Consider the following 22,096-nt stretch of genomic DNA (forward strand, 5'->3'; position numbering starts at 1 on the left):
AAACTGAGTGGAGTATTTGATAACAGTCTTCAAATATGTTAAGGGCTATTATTAAGAGGACTGTTCTCCACGTCCACTGAAGGTGGGATGAGAAGTAGTGGGTTTAATTTACATTGAGGGAGGTTTAGTTTAGACATTATGGAAACAATTATAAGGGTAGTTAAGTTCTGGAATAGGCTTTCAAGGGAGTTTGTGGAATCCATCACTGGAAGTTTTTAAGAACAGGCTGGACAAACACCTGCCAGAGATAGTCTTCTAGGTTTACTTGGTCCTGCCTCAGCGCAGTGGGCTGCACTTGATGACTTTGAGGTCCCTTCCAGCCCTATGTTTCTATGATTCTATAATGAGTCACAGAGTTTGAAATAGAACTCAGGAGTCCTGACTCCCAGTCCCCCCCACTCTAGACATTTCACTGCCATTCTTTCTTACAGTATGCTTTACAACCAGCAATCACATCAGGTCTTTGAAAATAAAACAGTCAACTTAACCACTTCATACCTCTGTTTACCTATGTGTAAAATGGGAAAACAGCAACCTCTTACAGGGGTGAGGGGACCTAATGAAGTTTGTCAAGTGCTTTGAGATGATTAGATAAAAGGTGCTAGATAAATGTAAGCTATTACTTTTAGTGTTATTATGGGCAAAATAGGAGTCTAGTGGCTGAACCTAGCAGAGCTGTTCCTTTAATTTGCATGTCAAAAAGCATTCAGCCTGAGAATCCAGGGAGCAGAACACTACTTCTACACTAACATCGCCCTGTAAATGAATGTGTTCATTGGCATGCATGCTTGTTTATTTAGGTGTGTGATGGGCTTCCGTTGTTATTTGGACCAAAACTGACTCTCATCCATTCCAAGGACTGTTTGCGTGCTGTTTTGTGGACATCTCCTAGACATACAGGGCACCAAAGGGAATAACATTCATCCAACTATTTTCCCCAGAGGATGGTGTGAGAAAAAGAAATATTCATATTATGTGACCTCATAGACTTGGGATAAAGACAAAGTGCCTTCAGAATATGAGGGGAGTTAGCATTCAATGCAAGTAAGAGGGGTTATGGCATTGCAGAGTTTCACATTGGTTTCCTTTTTGGGAGGCTCAAGGTTATTCCTCTTCCTGTAGGACATACTGGACAACAAGAGAGAGATCTTCCATGGCAGTTTGCAACCTTTATTCTGCACAGCAAGTGGGGGACTGAATGCTACGGGAAAAGAAATAGATCTCCGCATAACAATGAGGAGCATCAGAAAGGGTGAAAGACGGTGCAGTTTGTACACCAGGAATCTTCTTACCCACCACCTACGTACTACAAATTCCTTCAAAGCAGTCCCCCAGCCACCACATATGATCTACAGACCATCCCCGCAGATCACCATTAATTGTTAGCTCACATCAGCAACATCTAGGCTTTTACCCTGCACACAAAACTAGTGACTTGACCCTTCACATTTCAGTGGCCCACCAGGGTCAAGAGACCACAGCCTACTGTAATAAGGAGTGCAAGCAGAAATTGGCCTTTATTTCTTGGCTCCAATAATAGATGAGTCAGTGTTACAAAAAGGCTAGTATCTCTGTCAAATGACAGGGATGAGTAGCCACACTATATATCTTTTTAAAGGCATCAAATGCTAATTTAAAAAAAATAACCAATGACAGTAGCCATGAGCAATGCAGCCAATAACTAAAAAGCACACCTAGAAATGGAGTGGGGTGGTTTTTTTTAAAAGATCTCCAGGTATGCCAATTTTCCTCAAACTTGTCAGAAAGATTCTTAGTCTGGAGAATGAACCTGAGATTTTCAGGATTGAGGACCCCTAGACTCTTCTGCCACTGTTCCCCCATGCTAGAGACTCCACTCTCACCCAGCCAGTCACTCAGCTACATCCCAACATCCTTCTGCTGGCCACTTCCCCTCTTCTCCAAATTCTCCTCCACCTAGCCTGGCCTACTTGCACTAGGAGCAGTGGGAGGAGAATTGGGTGGGTTCACTGCCCCATGTCACACATACATACTTCACAGCACAACTGAGTTCACAATTAGCATTTGCTGAATTTCAGGACCAATTATTCCATATTCAGATAAATATTGGTAGTCTGTATGATCGCATCTTTTGCCCAGTGAATTTTTTCTACCCAAGAGCTAAACAGAATGAGATAATTGGGGGGGATAGAACTCATCTTCAGTTCTCATAGAGCTGGAATTGAATTCAGGAGTGCAATTTCTTGCTGAGTGTTTGGGGAAGTCATCTGAGCAACAGGCACTCATAGAAAAAGGACACAGGACAAAAGAAAGAAAGCAACAGACTGTCTGCAGCAAGCAACTCATGAAACCTGCAGGATGGGGGTTAATTTTAAAACCAGTATTGAAAAATAACTACATTTCTCACTTATCTTTTCACTCCCCTCACAGTCCTATGGCACCACATAACATTGCCCTGTTTTGTCCTTCACAAAAGAGATTCCCCATCACAACAGGAAAATAATGAGAAACTGTCAGAGTAAGAGATGGTACATAATAAATGCTGCATTCAGAACCTGTCCTGATTGTGAAACAGATTATATGATTACTTTGGATCTGAGAGAGTTTAAACAGTCAAGTTTGCTTTCTACTTCAACTAGCCCCAATTAAGGTGGTTTAGTTTTCTTGGTGACTGCACACAACCCCAGGTTTATCATGATCAACTCAAATGTAGACAGTTATTTACATCATGAGGTCAGGTAAGGTTCATGCTATTTTTGGATAGAGGCAGGAACCAGAGTGCAGAACCATTCAGTGATTTCATTAGGAAAATAAAGATTTACAGAGAATTTACCAACATATGGGCAAGGATTGGGAAAGTACAGTTACATGCCTAGTGCCAAATGTGCATTGGACTTGAGGAGTTTTAGTACAAGCAGTAATTCCACAAGCAGAAATCATGTTTATGACCCTACTCATAAGCCTTTAAAACCACTTGTTAGTGCTGGATACTGTGCAGGATTCTGGCAGAGGACAGACAGTAGAATAACTTTAACAGTTAATAAAAACAGAGCAAGAACAAGATAGAACTTATATATACCTTGTGGCAATTATTCTTCAGAAACTGGTTACTTCAAACAACCATCTCAAACAGCATCTATTTGTACCAACAGCTACAAATAATTAATCAACAGTTAAGAGTTGGAGGAAGGGGTACATAGCCCTTAGTTTCCATTCAGATTACTTTCCAAAACTAACAGAACCCACTAAACTCCTGCTGAAATGAATGGACATGAAATAAAAACTAAGCCACGTATTTTAGGATTGCGTTCTAAATTCATAGGGCCCAATTCAGCTCCCATTTGAATTAATGGAAAGTCTGCCATTCGCTTGACTCAGAGTTAGGTCAGACCTGTAGCTAGTATCTGTTTAGGAGCGGTGTTTGATATCAGATGACTGTAGTGCTACATCTACACTAGGAGCTATGGACATGATTCCCAGCTCACATACACATGCTCAAACTAGTCGATAAGAGCTAGCACTAATATAAATAGTAGTGTAGCCACAGTAACACATGTGGCAGTGGCATGGCTTAGCCAGGCTGGGTACAAATCCACCTGAATGCCAGGGTACATACTCTGCAAGGGTAAGCCATGCCACTGCTGCTGCCTGTGCTACGTTACTGTTTATACGTTACTGTTTAGCTCTTATGGAATTAGCATGAGTTCGTGAGCTGGGCATCACACCCCTAGCTCGTGGTGTAGTCGTAACCTAAAAAAGAGTTGATTCACCCTATCCTTAAATCGACAGTGTTCGTGTTTTTAAGTCTATGCACAGCTCACAGTATGTTTCCCTCTTTTAGGATCTGTTGGTGGATGCTCATTTGCTTAACTCTTCAAAAGGAACAGTAAAACAAATAACTATATGATTGGTGCAAAAAAACCAACTGAGATTGATGGTTCTCCTGTCATATTACAATCATCCTATTTGTTACAGTATACACCTCACTGAGACAATACAAATTGTGCATGCTGAGAATGCAATTGATTGCAGTGCAGGAAATGCTCGGGTTCAGGTTTTTTAAGATCCATCTGGATCTTTTTTTAAAAGAGGATATTATTCTTATGTATAAACAGTGACAGTTTTCTTGGCTCTAACAAGACATGTTCCAAATGCAAAGCAAAGGAAAACATCCACATAACTAAACACTCAGAGAATGCACAAGACACTAAGAGTCCCAAGTGCCCAATTTGACTTGTGTACATTGCAAACTATTGGTGAAAAACAAAATGATGTGCATGCATCCCAGTGTATTCAAGGCAGGATGGGCTCAGATGGAGAGAAGATGCCAACTGCTTTTGTTATACTTTCTCTTTTAGAAAGAGAGAAAATAAATTGTCTTCTCATTAGTGTCTACTTCTGCAGCATGCTTCCATTTTAGAATAGCATAAATATTTAAGTCTTATTGGATAAAGGTGCCCAATAAGCAAGCCTGTATAGTGTTTACACTGTTCTGTTTCTCAAACTGTTTATGCACAGTGGAAACACTTTTACATGAGAAAAGCACAGTTGTTACTCAAAAGAAAGGGAGAGCTGTGCTGCATAAAGTACAGAAGACTTCAAAAGAAATGTGCCAAAGTATATTGAGAAGCAGCCCTGTATCACATAAAGTTGTAAAGATAAGGTTGCCACCTTTCCCTAGGGAGAAGCTAGAAGTAGCTGTCAAGAAAGATGTTATCTGAAAAATGATTCACCACAGCCTTGGCCATGTGCAGACTGGAAACACAACTTGCTGGTAATGAAAAATAGGAGTATAAGGTGTGCAGTGAAGCCTACTAGGGTCAGTGTTAGTCCCAGTCCACTTAGTATTCTTATTAGCGGTCTGAAAGTAGGAGTAAAGAGCATGTTGATATCATCTAAACCATCACTGGAGATTTTTAATAGCAGGTTAGGCAAACACCTGTAAGGGACGGTCTAGATAATACTTAGTCCTGCCATGAATGCAGGGGACTGGACCAGATGACCTCTCGAGGTCCCTTCCAGTCCTATGATTCTAAATTAAGTTGAAATGTGTGGCAAACATTAGTAAAGACGGAAATAATGTAACAGGATCCAGAGAGGTTAGACTAGATATATGGACATGAAATTAAGCTTGAATCAATGCGAGCTAATACCTTTGTGGGCAAGTAGTCTGAAACACAGCTGTCTAACAGGTAGGAGGTATTTGGAAAGCAGTAATGCTGAAAGGGATCTGGGATTGACAATAAACAGCTCACAGGGGAGTGAAATTGTGAAGTGAGCAATGGGGGGAAATTGCACAAAAGGCCTCTGCACTCCTCAAAATCCTTGCAGAAAGGCAAACTACAATATAGGTGGAGAGCACAGTTAGTGCTCCATATTAGCACTGTCTGGGACCATAGGCATGGAGGGTGGGGTGAGGGGAAGGTCTATGGCCTACTGGCTGCATCTGCCAGCATGAAGTCCGTGGGGTTGTAACTAGGGGTAATTCTTCACTGCCGAGTGTACCCAGGTCAGGGTACTCAGGCACAGGAACCCAGCTTTGCAGAGCCACAATCAACTCATACACGTGTATCGCATCTACACTGGCATGGCAGTTAGCCAAGTTAGGGTCTAGGATTTCTAGGTATCCCCAGGTTTTTAGTGCTTCACTAACTTGAGCCACTCTAGGAACTGTGGCAAGTGTATTGTGGGAGAACTTGTCTGTCCTGCCCACACCCAGCAGGTTATAGCCCCCCAATATAGTAAACTAAAGCACTTCCAGCTCTGCCCATGCCTCACTTCTGTCCATGACCTCCATTCCAACCCACACCGAGATATGGATCCAGCAGAGGTTAGTGAACTGTTTCTGCTTTTGTCTGCTCTGCTATTGCAGCAGGATGCAGGCAAGGGCATGGGGCACAGGAGGATATTTCAGCAGCAGCTTGTGACCCTTAGAACATGGCAGCAGGTCTCAGAGAGAAAGTCATGAGGGGTGGATGCTGGATGTTAGAACGGAAACCACTAATGCATGCTGCAGTCACTATAGATTCCCCACATGCAGATTGGCACTTGTGGTGCAGGACAACTAGTACAGACTGGTGGAATCACATCCCAGAGAGCTGGGGGGACCAGAAGTGGCTCAAGAAATTCCACATGAGGAATTAGACCTTCATGGAGTTGTGAGAGTAGCTTGCGTAGACCCTCCAGCACCGGGGTACACATACAAAGAAGGCTATCCCAGTCTGGAAGTGGATTTCTATTGCCATCTGGAAGCTGGCTACCCCAGACTGCTACAGGTTGGTGGCTAACCAGTCTGGTGTTAGCCAGTCAACTGCTAGTACAGGTTTGTGAGGAGATTACTGATGTGGTTTAACCAAAGGCAGTGGGCATAGCTGATGTGCCTGAAATAGCTGGCTTTGAGAGAAACTGCTCTGGCCATTGAGGGCATAAGATGTGCTCATAGTTTGCCTGGCACAAGAAGCATAGTCCTCTATGTCAGCTAGAAAGGATACTACTCCATCATGCAGGCCTGCCAGAGAGACACCCATTTCTGAGCAGCAGTAACAATTTCATGCAGTGTGCCTTGGCAATACTTTGAAAGCCTGGACTAGGCAAGCTTTAGGATGGAGCTTGTGCTTCCAAGCTGAATACGAAAAGAAAACACTGAATTATACCCTCTTCCTCATGTCCAGCCACTAAACTTTTCTATTATACCTGCACTTCCTTCCATAAACAGATGGTTCTACCACCCAACACACTGGTCAAGTCTACTTTTATTCATTATGGGAATGATTCTCACTGTAATTAGTGGCAGTTTTGCCACTGGCTTCATTGAGACCAGTATCAGGCCCAAAATGTGACAAGAGCAGTGCCTAATCTTTTTCTCTACTCTAGTTTACAGTAGGACATACAGTGCAAATGTCTCCTTGCTTATGCCACTTCTGAACTGTTTATCTGCAGCTGATCGGATTCAAAACATATCAAGCCACTATGTAAATCTCTGTGAAACACTCCCCATTGAAGTATTTTCATCACAAGTTATCAAATCAGGCCATCCACAAAGGGTTTGTGAACCATCCAATGTCTCCCTACTTCCTTACTGTTGAATTTAGTTTATTATTTTGGACTGTTGTTTATCCTTAATTGCTCAAGGAAACAACTGCCCAAAGTTTCTATAATCAAATAGTAACTGACTGCCTCTGCTGAACACCAGACCTCCTGATTCATCATTAAAGGGCTCAAAGCAGATTCCACAGAAGACGTACAAAAGGCTACTGAGGCATAAATTGTCTAGTAAAGGTTACCCTACTGTTAAGGAGCAAAATAATTGGAATCATACGCTCTTCCTCTGTTGATAATTAACCTCATTGCATTTTAAATCAGTCTGGACACAGCATATTCCAGAAGGATGTCAGTAAAGAGTACAAGATAAAAAAACCTCACCCTCTTGCCCTCCAGCTGAGGTATACAGAATCAGTGCTGGAATTGCAACTGCTCACCCGTGGAGCATTTTTAATGATTTCAAAACAAGTCAGCTACACAGTTGTGCAGTTTTAGTATTTAGGGGTTGTAAGGGTTTTTTTGACTCTTAGAGACTAGTTGTACTGTGGACTCCCCACTTTATACATGTCCCCAGCATCTTACAAGCACCTTTATAACTGATTTAATGCATTCTTAACTTCTCTGAAGCAGGTGTGGTCATGCCTCAGTTTCCACTCCACAGGTTATCTAGTCTCCCTCTTGTGATAGGCAATTTAATTGTGGTAATTTAGTTTTTCAGTTTCCCTTCTAGTAGAATAGGCTGGCCCTCCATCCAAACCAGAAAGTCATTCCTTTCTAGGGCAAATAAAAAGTTCCAACACACAAAACAATCAGTCAGTCCTCCCCAGGCTCAATTGTCCATCACCCCAAATGATGCAAGATTGCCTGGCAGTCCTTCAGCCATCCCCAGGTCACAACTTGTTCCTCTTGACACAGCCAACCTGTTCTGTCACTCTCCTCCAGGGTCACAGGGTTCCATCTCCCCTTATCAGTAGGTCAAGCCACTCTTCACTTCCCCAAGCCACTACTTGCCTCAAAGTTTTTCCAATTACATGCTAGGGTTTTGCACAGCCACTAGGTCATCCCAAGGGAGTCTAGGCACTCCCTCTACTCTGACGACCCTAAGTTGTGGGCAGTGAACTTCCCTGATTCACATTTCCAAGAGCCACTTCCTCCCAGGCTATTCTCAGGCTTCTTCAGCTCAGTAACTCATAGGCACCATTTTCAGCTCCCTCTAGGGAGCCACCAGCAGTCCTTCCTTATATCCATCCTTGATATGCCTTGCACCAAAATGCAGCTTCTGAAACCCAAGACCTGCCTTTTATCCTGCTTCTTTCTTCCCAACATGCCTTGCTCTCAACCTAGTCACACAATCAGTCACATGATACCCTCTGGAAATTACCGCTCCCAGAACTTTGTTCTTAAAGGGGCTGAGGCCCCAGATAGATGTTCTGGGGCACATCTGCTTTTAAAGGGCCAGCACATAACATTGCAAAAATCATGTGTCAGGCCCCCCCAAAAATGAAATTACATGATGTTTTTATCTGTCTTCTGATTTTTGAAATCCTCCCCCCACACATACACACACACTCTCCCAATGTGTGTGGAAATTTCTAACTGAACAGATTTAATGTGATTTTGGCCCTTGTTACATGAGCTTACACTGGAAGACGCAAATGACATTGGGGCACTGTATAAACACATCAGTCCAGGTCCTCAAAGGTAGGTAGGCTCCTAATGTCCAATGAAATTATTAAATACTATTCACATTGAAATCACTGGAAGTTAGGAGCCTAAATCACTTTGAGGATCTGGGTCATAGTCCCTGCTCTGAAGAGCTTACAACAGGGGTTCTCAAACTAGGGTCAGGACACCTCAGGGGGTCATGAGATTATTACATGGGGGGTCGCGAGCTGTCAACCTCCACCTCAAACCCCACTTTACCTCCAGCATTTATAATGGTGTTAAATATATAAAAGGTGCTTTTAATTTATAAGGGAGGGTTGCACTCAGAGGCTTGCTATGTGAAAGGGGTCACCAGCACAAAAGATTGAGAATCACTGGCTTACAATCTAATACAATGCATGGTAGTGAGTATGTGATGTGGGATTCACCCAACTGATCTGGGCTACCCATAAGATGGTAACAATTTTTTACTACCTGCTGAGCTGGGCAGCTTTACATATTAGTGACCACCAGGTGAAAGGCTCTATAGCACACTAACAATGCCCTATAGTGTATACATAAACCAATGTTACATCTTTGAGAATGAACTTTGCTAAGTTCATTAAATCAAATTCAGATCTTGCTGGAGCTTACACAGGAAGGGTTTTACACTCTTTAGATGCACATACAGACAAACTCTCCCACGCTTTGCTCTCCATTGCAAACACACTCTAAATCTGCCATACCCCATCTCAAAAAGACAGCTTCCATTAAGCAAATACAAATAGTAAACATGCAACAATACAATATTAGCATAACATCCAAATTCACTTCTAAGTATTATGTTCTGCAATATAAAATCATTCCAAATATTACTTACACTAATTTTATACATCTATATTTTTGATCCCTACAATTATTAGCAAGGTTTAAACCCATAGCAGCAATCTCTTCAATTACAGAAGCAACGGTTTTCCTCTCTGTAGGCCAACTTATGCTACGAGACACAGTACATGCACTGTCAATGGATTACGTAAGTATTTGTGAGCAAGCAGTGGAACACTGTGCATTGAGATTCTTGATTTCTATTTGTGGCTCTGAGAGTAAATTGTGGTTTAGGAGTTCCAGGCAACATAATCAAATGTAACACTGCCTCTGTTTGAGTCATCCTGGAAGACTGAACCCAGGACCTCTGGATGTAAAAAGCATGAACCTCCACTACTTAAGCTAAAGAACCAGCTTTCTAAGCTGGTAGCAAGCTCGAATGTCTACAGATGACCTAGATACTAGAGTGAGACAGAGCCATACAACATTCAAGTGCATTACAGAAGCATCTACAGTATTTTGGCATATCTTTTCTGAAAGACTGTTTGTCAAAGTGGATGTGACTTGCTTTGTTATATTAGAGAGCTGGGTTCTATTTTCCACTTTACCAGCATGCCTTTCTGTAAGCTTTCAGTTATCTTATCTGTGAAACTGGTGAATAGTAGCCAGGGGAAGGGATAGTTCAGTGGTTTGAGCATTAGCCTGCTAAACCCAGGGTTGTGAGTTCAATCCTTGAAGGAGACACTTAGGGATCTGGGGCAAAATCAGTACTTGGTCCTGCTAGTGAAGGCAGGGGGCTGGACTTGATGACCTTTCAGCATCCATCCTAGGAGATAGGATATCTCTGTATATTAAATTAAAAACTCCCCAAAGTATTAAAAACTTGGTTCATAAAAGTGGCTGTGAAGGACACAGAAATATTACCTGCAATCAGTGGAACAATCAAGACCAGAACTTGTGTGCTTGCAGTTTAGCACACCTTCCACTAAACTAAAACCACTTCTAAAAGCAGACACAGACACAGACACTGTCACTCCAAAATCAGACAAATGCTGCAGCTTTTCACAAACTGACCACCACCAGGGCTAAAAGTCACATTATTCACAAGAAACGGCAATGATGAGCATGCTCTATCACAGTAGTTCCCAAACTTTAACAACCTGTGAACCCTTTTCACTAAAATGTCAAGTCTCGCAAACCCTCTCTTAAAAATGAATATTTCCAGGGATTTTCTCCTTTACCTGAGTATAAATTATAAAAGCAGTGATCTTGGAAATATAAAATAGGTTTTTATGACATGCTTATTACACACTATGTATTAATTATTATGTATCATTACAGTATTACTTCATTATGAAAAGGGTAACACTCTTCCAAGAGCCCACTTTCATAGCTTGTATCACTTTGAATAAACCTGTTATAAGACAAGGCTCCTATGTTTCATCAAGGAGTATCAGATGTGAAACAGCATGAAGACATTTAAGAAGCCAACTCAAAGAGTTCCTCCTACACAAGCATTCAGATCTTGAGCAGTCCAGGCAAACAACGCACATTACAACAAAGCTTAAACTTGTTCTTCATAATAATTTAAAAAACAATACAGCTGCCTATTTAATTTTAAAAACAGCAAAAAATATCCACCTCCCTTTCCATTTTTTATAAGGCGTCTCCTCAGTGTGATAGATATGCTTGCTTTGATCTGCTTAGCTCTTGGAAGTCCAAGTCCAGGGACTTGCTGTGCTGCCTGGGGTCCCTAGGGACAGCTCTGTCCACCATTAGGAAATTTTTTCCTCGAGAACCCCCTGTAACATTTCACAAATCCCCAGGGGTTCACAAACCCCAGTTTGAGAACCACTGCTCTATTACAACCACACTAAAAGTCCATTTAGTCAAGTATGCTGTATCACCTCGTTTTGACAAACTATAGCGATGTAAGCAGAGTCAGGATGAGCTCTACCCTAACATCTGGTGGTGAATTATGGCGAGTGTGGAAAAGAACTCCAGGGGCTGATCTTGTTTGCATAGGCACACCCACCCGCCTGGCATAAGACAACAGCAACTGAAAGTGGTTACTTTGGCTGGTGTGGGATCCCCAGTTTCTCTGTTATTGGGGCAGGAAGAATAAAGTTTTGTTACCCTGATTCTGTGAATCAAGGCCAGTGGAACTGTTGTATGACAGAAGGACTCACCATTAACTAAGTAGCACTCGCTTGACAAGGGGCATGGGTTACAAAACCTAGTGAATTGAGAAAGGTTGGGGATAGGTATGTGCATCTGACAGTATGGGCCCCTTTTGAGGGCCGGGAACACCAATTGCACTATCTCCACTATTACCCTGTTTCCCCGAAAATAAGACATCCTCCGAAAATAAGGCCTACTTACAGTTTTGCCTCTCGTTGTAATATAAGGCATCCCCCCGATAATAAGACCTCCCCGATAATAAGGCATCCACCGATAATAAGGCATTTTTCATTTCTGAAAAATAAGACATCCCCTGAAAATAAGACCTAGCGCATCTTTGGGAGCAAAAATTAATATAAGACACTGTCTTATTTTCGGGGAAACAGGGTAATAGCAGAGCTAAGTTTGCTTCCATTAGGCATCTAGCTAGAAATTACTGAACTGAATTCATTTTGGGCCAATGGTGCACCAGCACTGGGGCTCCCCTACTACAAGCTGAAATCACTAAAATTGCTGAGCTGAGATCACTAAGTGCTGTGTTAACCAGTGGGGGAGCCTGAAGATATATTGCTAAGCAGCTGGCAGAGCTGAGCAGTTTGTGGGATGGTTTGAGTGGCCCACGGAACGGGGAGTGGAGCAGTTTGCGGGGACGGCTGGAGGAGCGGCGCGGCGCTGCTGGTAGAGCGGAGCCATTCGTGGTAAAGGCTGCAGCAGAACTCCACAGAGAGGTGGGGCAGTTGGCCTCGGACCACGTAAGGTGCTCCTTAACATCCTGTGTGCCCCCCCCCCATTTCCACCCAGGCTGGGGGGGTAAAACTCTGCAGATAAACTTTTGAACTCTGGGGCAGCACTGACCAGGGACAGAGACTTTGGGGTTGTTGGACTTTGGGGTGATTGGACTTAAGACCCTGAGGGGAAAAGGACACTGCCAAACTTACTTGGAGGTGGGTCTTTTGCTTATGGTTTGTGTTATGAATCCTGTTTGTGGTGTTTCCCCAACATAATGCCGCATTGTTTCCCTACTTTATTAAAAGGCTTTTGCTACACTCAGACTCTGTGCTTGCGAGAGGGGAAGTATTGCCTCCTAGAGGCGCCCGGGGGGTGATATGTAATTGTCCCAGGTCACTGGGTGGGGGTTCGAGCCGGTTTTGCATTGCGTTATTGAAATGGAACCCCTAGATACTGATCCCGGCCCTTGTTGCTGCCAACTCAGAGGGGCAGAAGGGTTACAGCAACATAAAAGTACTTTGTATGGTCTCCTTTGAGAGTGGGGAGAAGTTTGCAATGAAAAACTCAACATAAATCTTTAAGACAAGGTCCAAATGCTGTGTGAAAAAAGGTACACTTTTTTTCCCCTTTTGAAATATTCTTTTCGGTGTATATTGTGGTCTGAAAGTTGAAGGACAAATAGTGCTAAAAATTATGTTCTCTCTTTGATTTTTATTTTCATACACAAGCCAGGCATGACGATGAAAGATTCCCTAAAGGCTCCAACAATCGTGATACTACAGTCCTGTAGCGTAGTCCGGCAGTGTGGTCCAGTGAACAGGGCACTAATGCAGGACATTTGGGTTCTATGCCCTGATCTGCTGGGTGACATTGAGCAAGTCTCTTCATCCCTCGGTTTTTCCTGCCTGGCTAGATTGTAAACTCTTTGGGTAAGTGTCTAACACAACTTGGCAACAATCTTTGTTGTGGACTCTAGGCATTATAATAACACAAATAAATAATAATAAAGAGTTATCCTTTAAAAAAATCAGTGGTTCAATATGTTCCATAGTATAGTTTATTTTTTGTCACTCTCCTCCCCCATACAAATGATCTGGATATAGGAAAGAAGCACTGGATTCCAAATAACTCAGTGGAGAAGGGCTGCCTACTCTAACTATTTTCTGGGAATTACGTACATTTCTTATCTTGGAACTACAGGATATGGCAATAAGTGCTATTAATCAGATATCTTTCTCGCTTCATCTTTGTTAAGCATAAAAACATTTTTTCACTATTACAATGCTAGCTACAAATCTGAACAATCAATACAATAAGTTTTATCATGAGGAAAAAAAACACAAGCTGTAATCATATCCTATAAAATTGCAAAGTACAATGCAATGTATTTTTTTATTGTGTATTTGTATTGTGTACTTGCAGTACCATGGACCAATAACCAGCCAATAGATGGCAAGGCTGTGTTTCTGACTTGCTTTTATAGATATTTTACTTACAAAAAAATAAATTGTATATTCATCCAGGCAAGCCACATGCTGATTCCTCTATTTGTCAAAGTAACCACAATCAACTCTCTTTATAACTGGAGTGGAGTGTCCTACAAATATCGTAATGCAACATTCTCCTCAGAAAAATAAGGAATTGTAAAAACAATGGGTCTGCTGTTTTTGAAATGAAAACCTTCATGTTTTAAAATATTTAACGCATGTAGAAAGCATATTTTCAGGATGCCTCTTCTGGTGTTTTTCTGTTACCCTTATTGCACTGCAGACAACCCCATGTTGTTATTTCCCTTTTTTCTTTTTCTTTTTTCTTTTTTTTTTTTTTTTTGTAATCTTAAGTATAGTTTTTCTGTTCTAGACACATTCCAGCACAATGGGAACAAAATATTTTGTCGTGTGCTATACATAGTAATTTCCTCTGAAATATCCTCTATTACTGGTAAAAGAAAGGAAATAAACCAGCCTTTTTCCTTGTAGCAATTTGCTGCTAACATAAAAACCTATGCTCCAAAAATCAGGCATAGGTGGTAGAGATTATATTGGTACAGAAGACAGATAATTTATTAAAACAAAAACAAGCAACCAAAACAAAAAACACCTAAATTATCAGTGTGAACTGTGTGTTCAGGTTCCAAGATCAAATCAACAAACATGCATACAGGCACCACCCTCCACCCTGTCTCAAATGAAAGATAATTAGGGTAAATCTGAGGAATTTTGGACCTTACAGCTGATTCTCACAATATGACACCATCACTTTTTCCTATTTAAATGTTATATTTATTAAGCATTAATTTATAATCGTTACTAATAAAAGGACAAACCATCAAGTTGACTTAAGCCCAAAGTATAGATTGTGAGACAAGTTTTTAGGAACAGGAAATGTCATACCAAATCAAACCAGCAGCCCAGTATCCTGTCTCTGGCCCTGATACAGGAAAACATCCATAAGCATGTACTTATGTGTTGACATGCCTAAGTCCTATTTAAGTCACTGGGAGTTAAGCACATGCTTAAAATCAGGCATGTGCTTAAGTGCTTTCCTGAGTTGGGGCTTCTGACAACAGCCAGTACTAAATATTTCAGAGGAAGGTACAGGAGACCCCCATAGTGGACAATTAGGGAATAGCCAGCCAATAGGGGAAGTTCCTTCTCCTAACCCCCATCACTTATCTCATCTAGAATAAAAAGTGTGTTGTTAAAATATCTCAGCTAAACATCCTAACACATTTGAAAAGTCTAGTGTAGACAAGACATGCTGTCTTTAACACATGTTAAGCTGGTCATGTTACAACCTAGCATTTGTTAAAGAATATGCTGCCGTGTCTACACTACACTCTTCAAATGTTAGTTGGAGTGTGTTCACTAGCACATTCTAACAACACATCTTTAAACCCCAATCTAGAAAGGGCTTTAGATGTTGACTTATGTCCTTCAGCATGAAGGATGATATCCCTTATATATAGTTTTCCTTTTCTAATCTAACGGTGGATGTTCTCATTATCCAGCTACTCCTAAAATTAAAAAATTCAATTTTTTTTTAAATTCCAAAAATGAAAACATTGATTGGTTGGGATATAAACATTCCTCTGAAGTGTTTTCAAACCTACAACCGAAGTATTTTGCCCATGTCTGACATCTCAAGAGTAAAAATGATTAGAAATTCACTATAAACAAATGTGTAACTGACTAGTCTACTTCATTGCATAAATAGAGAAAATGAGCAAACAAACAAATGGCGAAGAGTACATTTAGGTTTTTGTTTAAATATTCATTGTAAATTGTTGCCACATGATTAGGCTATTTTATTAAAATATGGAGACCAATTCTGTGCTGTGACTGGTTAGGAGGTACAAAAGAGGCATTATATCACCTGGCTTCTGGACTGCTGGGAGAACTTATTGCAGGGCAAGTACAACTTGTCCCCCTTTGGGGCGGGGCACAAGCATTGCAGTCCCACTGTTAAGTCTACCTGCCATCCCTTAGCCTCAGGGCAGTACGGCCCAATGACCAGAGTCAATAGGGTCACCCTTGCTGTCAGGGCAGTACGGCCGAATGGCCAGAGGCAATAGAACTGCCCTCTCTCTCTCAGGCTGTATGGCCTAGTGGCTGCCCTCCTTAACAGGGTTATGTTACCTAGTGGTCAGGGTCGGGGATGTGGGCTGCCACCTGGGGGTGGAGGGGAGGTGGCCGGGGTAGCAGGAGCTGGGCCCTCCTTCTCCACTGGGTCCCAGCCCAGGGCCCTGGCAGTGGCAAGTGTGAGTGCCACTGAGTCACTGGCTCAAGATCCGGTTCAATATCCAGTCCACTGTCTAGCTCTCTTGGGCTACTTCCTACCGTATTTCCTGATGCTGTGGTCTGGATGTCTTCGGGGTCTCCGGGTTCCTCAGCCTGCACTGCTCCTAGTGGCTCCAGCCTCCGTTGGGTATCCACAGGTATCCAGACATCTACCTGGGTCTTGGCACCTCTGGCTCCCACAGTCTGAGGATCCAGTTGCTCCTGGCCTGCAGCCTGCAAGGTGCATCCTTCCTCTGCAACAGTCACCCTAGAATGAACTGGGCTGCTCCCTTTTATTCTGCTGCAACTGTTGGAGTTGCAGCAGGAACAAGGGGGCATGACTTCCTCTGCCCAGAGTTGTGGGGTTAATCTGTTCATGTCCAGTGTGGGGCAAGTACATCCCATCACAGAGCTAAAATGCTTCCATCCCAGCATGAGATGAAGTAGCTCTAATTTGTGGCAACTCTTAAGGGTTGCTTATGGGCTGGATCACAACTCACAATTTCCATAGTACACAATGTTATGGGTAAGGCTAAGTTTTAGTCACGGGTATTTTTAGTAAAAGTCATGGACAGGTTACGGGCAGTAAACAAAAATTCACACCCTGTGACCTATCTATGACTTTTACTATATAATAGGGCTGTCAAGTGATTAAAAAAAATAATCACAATTAATAGCACTGTTAAAAATAACAGAATACCATTTGTTTAAATGTTTTTGGATGTTTTCTACATTTTCAAATATACTGATTCAATTACAACACAGAATACAAAATTTACAGTGCTCACTTTATATTTATTTTTATTAAATATTTGCACTGTAAAAAAACAAAAGAAATAGTATTTTTCAATTCCCCAATTACAAGCACTGTCATGCAATCTCTTTATCATTAAAATTGAACTTACAAATGTAGAATCATGTACAAAAAAACCTGCATTCAAAAATAAAATAGTGTAAAACTTTAGAGCCTACAAGTCCACTCAGCCCTACTTCTTATTTGGCCAATCGCTCAGATAAACAAGTTTGTTTACATTTGCAGGAGATAATGCTGCCCGCTTCTTGTTTACAATGTTACCTGAAAGTGAGAACAGGCATTCTCATGGCACTGTTGTACCCAGCGTCGCAAGATATTTATGTGCCAGATGTGCTAAAGATTCATATATCCCTTCATGCTTCAACCACCATTTCAGAGGACGAGAGTCCATTCTGATGATGGGTTCTGCTCGATAACAATCCAAAACAGCGCGGATGGACGCCTATTCATTTTCATCATCTCACCAGCAGAAGATTGGGTTTATTTTTTGGTGGTTCGGGTCAGGGGCAGCTCTATGTATTTTGCTGCCCCAAGCACGGCAGTCAGGCGGCTTTCGGTGATTTTTTAAATCGTGATTACTTTTTTTGAGTTAAACGAATGAGTTAACTGCAATTAATCAACAGCCCTCCTATCTACCCTCAACTAAAACTTGGGCTGGGGGTCTGCTGGTGCTGGAGGGGCACTCCGGGGACACCACGGGTCCTGGGAGGGAGGTGGGCAGCGGCGCATGGCCTGGGACCCCTGTTGGTACTGGGGGGCAGGTGGCAGCGGCGGGCTGGCAGTGGTGCACGACCTGGGACGCCCACTGGAGCTGAGGGGGGCGGGCAGCGGTGCGTGACCCAAGACCCCCACTGGCGCTGGGGGGAGGGGCGGGCAGCAGCACACAACCTGGGACCTCCACTGGCGCTGGGGGGGCGGGCAGCAGAGCGTGACCCAGGACCCCCGCTGGCGCTGGGGGGTGCCAGGCAACGATGTGCAGTCAGGGACCCAGGACTCCTGCTGGTGCTGATGGGGAGGGAGTGGGTGGCAGCGTTGACCCAGGACCCCTGCTAGTGCTTGGGTGGGCAGCAGCACACGGACCGGGACCCCTGCTGGTGCTGGGGGGGGGCGGTTGGCAGTGCATGGCCCGGGACTCATGCTGGGGGAAGGGTTGGCAGGACAGGCAGGCTCCCTACCTGGTTCCGATCGCCATGTCCCTGCAGCTCCTAGGGGGAGCAGCAGCCAAGGGGGCTCCACGCACTACTCCCGCCACAAGCGCCGGCTCCGAGCTCCCATTGGCCGGGTGGGGGCAGCATGCGGAGCCCCCTAGCCCCTCTGCCTAGGAGCTGCAGGGACATGTCAGTTGGAGTCCCACTGAGGTAAGCACTGCCCCACACCCCAATCCTTGCCCCAGCCCTGAGTCCCCTTCCACACCCAAACTATTGGTGCTGCTGGTCCTGGGGCTGCCTGGCTCGGGCAGCCCCTGAGTCAGCCGTACCGGCCACTGCAGAAGTCACGGAAAGTCACAGAATCTGTGACCTCCTTGATAGACATGCAGTCTTTGTTATGGGCACTTCCTCTTCCATCCCCAGCCCTGACGCCTGCAAACAACCCACAGCAGGGGCAGTGTAGGGCTCTTTATATTCATTCTGTACTGCCCCTGCACCGGAGGAATTCTTATCCAGCATTTGCAGCTCCTGTAAGGTCGCTTTACACTGCCTGAGTGGCATGTAAGGGTCAGGGAGGGGGTTAGAATTGAGCTCATGATTTGTAATATGACAGTGTCCCTTTTTTCAGTTGGAAACAAATGGGACGGGATGGGTGAGTGGAGGTGCAGGCATAGTATGTCACATGCTGCTGGAGTATCTGCTCTAGAACCGGTATGAAAAGGTGAGTAGCATATGCCAACCAGCATGAGGAATTGAACAAAGTCTGCTGTCTCCATGACTTCCCAATCCCATGGACGCAGTGGGAAGACTGCCTGCATTCAGCAGGCCAAACAGCAAACAAATTTATGAACATTTGTAAAGAATTCTTCCTTTGTTTGCATCTATATTAGCTCTCCAGGGGACTGGACAACAGATATGGCAACTTTAGTGTACTTCTTACCAGACACAGAACTTCTAAAGTCAATTACATCATAGTAGTGCGTAGGAGCTCTTTGCTAGCACATTTTGGGCCTGACTTCCAGAAGTACCAACACCAGTTGAAATCAATAGGAGCTGCAGCTCCTCTGAAAATCAGTCTCTATTGCCCAGCTCCTCAAAAGTACTTAGGCAGTTGGGAGTTAGGCACCTAAATACCTTTGAAGATTGGTGCCTACGTACCTGACCCTGTGAATTGCTAGGCACCTTCTGCAAGTTGTTAAGTACCCTCAATTCCTACAGATAGCTCCTATAAGGTTATGTTATTAGGTCACGCGCGGGCAAAAGACGCTCGGGGGACCCCGAGTGCGAGTGGCTGCAGCAAAACTAACAACTCCCCCGATCTGCGGGGGCACAGAGGCGGCGGGCGGAATCCGAGCGCGCAGCCGCCTCCTCCCCGGGCTCCAACTTTCCCGGCTCCCGCCACTCTCCACCACGGCGGGGGCTGAAGCAACTTCCCCAACGCAGCAGCAGCCAGAGCCCGGAGGGCGGGAGGGAGGAGGGGGAATGCAGGGTGCTCAGGGGAGGGGGCGGAGTTGGGGTGGGGACTTTGGAGAAGGGGTTAGAATGGGGGCGGAATTGGGGCGGGAGCGGAGCCAAGGGCCCCGTGGAGTGTCCTCTTTTTTCAGTGTTGAAATACGGTAACCCTACTTTATAGTAGAATCGTTTATTACCACATAACTGTCTCCACACTAGGCTTTGTACCGGTATAATTATTTCAGTGAACTAATAAATAAATAACGCCCTAACTGACTTACTTATCCAAAAACTGTATACAGACAAGGCCTTAGTAGGGAGAACACAGGGAAGAGTATGGGGGTAAACAACACATAAATGAAATTTGTAGATACTACGGAACTGGGAAGTGTTGTGATGAGAGGAATAATAGATATGGAACTAGAGAAGTCAATGGGAGCTGCTGGGTGCTTAGCACTTTTGAAAATTCTGCCACTAAGGTCCAAAGGTCACCCAGACCTGAAACATCTTGGAGTTCTGTCACGGGAGAGGGGGAACTTCCTACAAATCATGTATTGGTGATAATCAGGGACTTAATCTACTGCTGCTGATGCCAAGAGATGCAGACTGCACTGCCTTGAGCCAAAAAGGGCCATTTCACTCAGGGCCTTTCACCAACAGGGTAAGGCTAGACAGTATTCTAACAATGCCCTCCTGAGAGGATCTGCCGAAGGAAGAGAGCTTTCATTACCAGAGGAGTTTGCCTAGAGGACACACTGAATCAACATATCCCCCCAGCTGCACTGGCCATGTCTTCTCCCTGGTCAGTTTCACCCATTTTAGGGGGCTGTGTTGGCACCTGCAAGCTCCTTGGTGAAAGAGAAGTTGGAGGCACCCTCCACAACCTCCACGTAGGACCCTGAATGGACTTTCCACCTCCAGGGCTGGACCATCAGAATAAATCTGGCTCAAATAGTTTCTACACATCATCAACTTTCTATATCAGCATAGGGAGTTTCTGGAGCTTTGCTCAGCAGGCTGACAAAGAGGCCACGTCAAGTGAAAGTTGGAAGCATTCACAAAAGCCCCCAGGTCTAGTTGTAGCTCAGAAATCTTTTCCCCATCCACAACCTCCAGCAGTAGCCAGAGTTCAGGATTCAGCTCTACATCTGTTTGGCCCTCTTCATATTCCAGTAACAAACACATTGCATATACTTTCTACTTGGCCATTTCAGCCTTGACAGGGACCTCTTCCAGAAGATAGAAACAAACCGTTGTACAATAGAATTTTTGGCAAGCCCTCCTGTATCAGCCACATCCAGGTCTTCAAGCAGAGCTCCTTCTTGGCCAGTAGACATCTTCTGAGCCTCTGAGTGCACCTGGAGAATCTCTGCCTGTGTATCACATTAGGAGACAGATGGAATCACTCAGCCCTTGGAAATAACAACAGAGAAAGGACTAGACACACAGGTGCAGAGTGGGAGATGACAGGAGCTTCCATTGCATCATAACAAGAACAGGATATCACAGGAAAAGTAGATGTCTCCCCTCTTCACCCCATTCTGACTTTCCCTCATGTGTCTCAAACTGGGATGTCTCTTCCTATTATGTCAAGTGTTAAAAGAACCTTTGATTTTCCTACTGATGAGGAACAAAGTAGATTCAAGCTGGTAAGGAAGAGAAAAAAAATATACGGTCAAATAGTCCTTCTTGTGCTTCTAAATTCATTTCTCACTTTCTCCCTCAAACCCCAAGTCCATCTCCTTCTCTGGTTCTTCAGAGTTCCTCCCTTTCTATTCCCCACTCCCACCTGCCAGTTAGGGGCATCGGGAGTGAGAGCAGTAGGAGGAGTTGATGTCCAGATAAGGAATTGCTGGAGGTCTCTGCCTTTCCTATCAGAAGGCAGGAGCAGCAGCAGCAATGTATAGGGGGAAAAGAGTTGTCCTGTTTGGGAGTCTCCTACTCACCTCCTCTAAAGGAAGAACTGCCCAATCCCACAGTCTTTCTCTCTTTTCCCCAGGAAGGGAGGGGAAGTAGAACTACTGTTGTCTCTGGCTGTTTCCCCTTCCCTACAGGAGGAGAGGTGCAGGCACACCCTGCTCTGCCCCCCACTCTGGTTGGGGGATATTACATAATCCATAGAATATGTGTAAAATCACTTTTGAAATATCTTTGTTTTCTAAAAATGCCAAAAATCATATGGGGGATTCCAAAGCTTTCTGGGGAAGAAAAGCCCACCGGGCATCACATTTTCATTTGCTTTTACATTGATACATATTCTGCATCCTGGGAATGTTCCTAATCCTGATCAAAATGGGGTTAAAAGTGCTAGGGCTGTTCCCCTATGCAGCTCCACACACTGCATGCATATATACTTTGTCCGTCTGCCTATAAACCTATCTGGGACCTGAATGCTTTTTTCCTCTCATCCCTATTCTCCTCTAGATGAATACCTACATTACAAGATAATGCAACAGTACATCACCACATGATGGTGATGTGAAAACAGCCACCAAATCAGTCAA

The sequence above is a fragment of the Malaclemys terrapin genome, chromosome 6 (assembly GCF_027887155.1).
Source record: "Malaclemys terrapin pileata isolate rMalTer1 chromosome 6, rMalTer1.hap1, whole genome shotgun sequence".
In the NCBI taxonomy this organism is placed as follows: domain Eukaryota; kingdom Metazoa; phylum Chordata; order Testudines; family Emydidae; genus Malaclemys; species Malaclemys terrapin.